This window comes from Nannospalax galili, unplaced genomic scaffold, assembly GCF_000622305.1.
Source record: "Nannospalax galili isolate Female #2095 unplaced genomic scaffold, S.galili_v1.0 scaffold3135, whole genome shotgun sequence".
NCBI classification, from domain to species: Eukaryota; Metazoa; Chordata; class Mammalia; order Rodentia; family Spalacidae; genus Nannospalax; species Nannospalax galili.
In genome coordinates, this window is record NW_008335479.1 from 19030 (window position 1) to 22618 (window position 3589).

At 48.8% G+C, this 3589-nt stretch overlaps 1 pseudogene; it reads right to left on the reverse strand.

Moving 5' to 3' along the window:
- Positions 1 to 231: 231 nt before the first annotated feature.
- On the reverse strand, positions 232 to 2851 carry LOC103731907 (annotated as a pseudogene).
- Between the last annotated feature and the right edge of the window lie 738 nt (positions 2852 to 3589).

Sequence of the window (3589 nt, forward strand, 5' to 3'; positions counted from 1 at the left end):
CTTGGGCCACCTGAGGCCCTGTTCAAAACACGGGTGGTGGTGGTGGGGTGATGGATGGAAAAAGGAATAGTAAAAGAAAAACTCTGAGAGACTTCAAACTGCGCATTCACCAGTAACATAGAAACATTGCACACAAGACCAATGTCCACAAACCTAAAATCCCAAGATTGTGGGCACCAGGATTGGAAGACAAAGTTTCCAGGTAAAAACATCTCTCTCCGTATTGAAACTTCATTTTCCTTTCTGGTAAAACCTGTGCCTGAAATCCGATTTTTTCCATGCTCTTCCATAGTTTTTCTTACTCAAATTTTCTCTGATGTTCCATGAGATTTGCAGTCATCATCTGCTGTGAGGTAAGGAAGTGACCCTTCCACCCCTTTCTGGCTCTTCAAAATATACTGTGGAATGGAAACAGTCCCAATCAGCAGACAGTTCACAGTTCTTAACTGTTCAGGAGGCAAAGGGGTAATGATGTAGTACAGACACTTAACCATGTCAATGCCTCTATAGATCCCAAAGCCTAAGCAGTCACATATTGGGGTCTGGGCCAAGATGATGGGACCTCTCCTGTTGCCTTTGATATCATCGAAGATCTTGCACAGGCCAACCCAACTGGCATTCACAGCATACAATATGTGGGTGGGAGCAACATCAGAGTGAGTAACCCAGAGTGCAACTGCATTGAAGGGGACCTGATAGGGTGTCACACAGTGTAAAGGACTGAGAGTCTTTGGCACTGAAGGCATCATCAGCTGGCCAAGGTAACCTAACACGGCCAGATCTTGAAATATTGTTGCATGTTTTCATGCTGCTTGGATTTTCACCTCTAGAAAATTCTGAATGAATGCACATCAATTTATGTCCAGTAAAGATGTGAAGGGCAGTAGAGTCTTTGTCTTCCTTAGGAAGATCAGAATTGTCTCCAAATTCAGGAATTTCAAAAGCTGCACATCTCCTTTTGACCTTGCTTTTGGTGTGCAAGTCATCCTTGTGATCGACGTTCTCTGCTGTGAGGCTAGGCATGGATGTGCTCTGGGTAGAAGTCAGCTGAACGACATAGCTGCAAGACAGCAAGTGAATCAGGTCAATGAGAAGCAGAAGCCCTTCATCCTCCACCCAGCCCATCGTGTTGAGGATCAGTGGGGTTGTACTCTCATAGGACTGGAACATGTATTTTATGATCTCAATGTAACTGTCAAAGTCACTTTCACAAGAAGTCTCCCCATAATATACCATCTTCTGTGGTGTCCTCTGGTGGGTGAAAGGTGGTCCCAGAACTGGTTCTGTAACATTAAGTAAGGAAATGCAACCAGGAGGAGTGAATTCTGTCTGCCCCACATCACATTCCAAGTAGTCAACGCAGGAAAGACTATTCAACAACTGGTTAATCAGGTATCTATTGAATGCTGACTTTCCAACCTCTTGAGAGCCACAGACCAGGATGGTGGGGCAGACCTCTACCTCACAGGAAAACAGTGTCTAACTCCTCCAGAGCTGAAAGGGCAGTCTTACTTAAACAAATGTCTTCTCTCCTGTTCTGCCTTCTGATGCCAACAGACTTCAAAAGCAAATAGAATTAATGGGCACAGGAGGGCTGTCTTGCAGGAAAACAGAAGATATGCCCAGGTAGCTGCTTATGAAGTTGACAGCCGAGGACTTCAGTTTTTCTAGCATCGCGATGGAAGACAGAGGAGTAAAATGCTCTACTGCCCAGGATCTGTCGTCCAGTCTCATGTGAGGCTTGAGTAGAGCTCGTATTTCCTTTTTGATCTCCTTTTCCCTTTTGCCACGCATGGAGTATGCAGTCCCCTTGATAGTCAGGTACGCATGAGTATAGGTAGAAAAGACATCTTGGGCAGGCTGGCCTTGGCTGATGATGTGCCCCAACACCTGCACCCAGCCATAGAGGCAAGTCACTTTGCAGATGCCGCTGAAAGTGAACCCAAACCTCTGCCCTGAGCAGTATCACCACGTGGTCCACGCCCACCACACGCACCGGCTGGGCAAGGATATTCACGGGGACCCTACTTAACTGAATGCTGGGTGCAGGGAAGCTCCGTTTGGGGTTCTCTGGCACGGTCTGGATGGCGGCTTCGTCAGGGACCCTCATTACCCTGATGCTGGGTGCAGGGACGCTCCTTTCCAGGGTCTTCGGCCGGGTCGTGATGATGTCGTAGGGCACAGGGACGCTCCATTCAGGGGTCTCTGCCTGGGTCTGGAACTCGGAGGCATCGTCAGGGACCGTCCTTACCTGGACGCTGGGTGAGGGCATACTCGGTTCAGAGGTGTCAGGCCGGCTCCAGATGGCGGCTTCGTCAGGGACCCGCGTTACCCAGATGCTGGGTGCAGGGACGCTCCTTTCCCGGGTCTCAGGCCATGTCTGGATCCTGGAGACCTCGTCGGGGACCCCGCTGCAGGCCCTGGCCTCGGGCTTCCGGGCCGCAGCTTGCAAGCACAGGCTGACCGCCAACTTCCAGTCCTCGTAGGCCGCCTGAGCCCGCAGCAGTTGTCCAGTCGTCGCCGCAGCCGCTGCTCTTCAGGCAGGGTCTTGGCCCCAAGCAAGTGAAAGGCCTGGCTGCTAAAATGGAGCTTGAATTGGGCCTTTTGGGCCCACAGCCTTGATATGTGGCTGAGAGCCAACCTGAGCACCACCACCAAGCCAGCTACGCTTGCCAAGAATGCCTCAGGTGCGAGTTCTCGCGAGACCTTGTGGCCCCGCCCCCAGAGGAGGGGCCTCGGCGCTGCTCGCGCCCTCTACTGGCCGTTCTCCACAGCACACCAGGGAGCTCTGCTGGAGAGGAGGAGGTTGAGGCTGACTGGGAGGGACTTGTGGTTCCATTGTGAACCCCATTTTGGCAACTGTTTTTGAGACAGGTCTCACAATGTAGCCCACGCTGTTTTGAAAATTACTATATGGGCCAGGCCATCTTCAATTTCATGAATACCTTATTTTCTTGAATACCATGATTACAGGCATGAGCCAACATCCCCTGCAACACTTCCTTATTCTGATACATAAGCCTTGAAACCAGAATGCAAAGACCTATCATGATTACTCTAATTGAACATAAATCAAATTAATATTTTACTAGATTTTCTGGCAGAGCTATGGATCAAATCTCGAACATTTACTTATTAGGCAAGCCTTCTCTCGATGAATTACATGACATTTGGTTGAAATTCTGTACTCCCAGACCAATGGGTCAAGAAAAAGAAAGAAAAACCCATGAGATTGAATTAAGAACCTAATCTCTCCTCAAATACCATGATCATGGGTATAAAATGACAAACACCCCCCCACACACACACAGCCCCCATCTAATAATAACAAAAGAAATGAGGCTAAGAGTGCTTCACACCATATTTAATAAAGAACTCACAGCCAGTCTTGAAGGCTCCCTCGTGTATTCCTAATACCTGGAAATCTGCATCAGGAAAATTCCAGCAATTTCAAAGCCAACATGGATGACATAGGGAATTCCATGTCAGCAGGGGTACAGTGTGAGACCTTGAGTCATGGAACACAAAAAAGAAAGAAGGAAGGAAAGGAGAGAAGGAGGGAGGGAGGGAAGGAAGAAAGGAGAAAGCA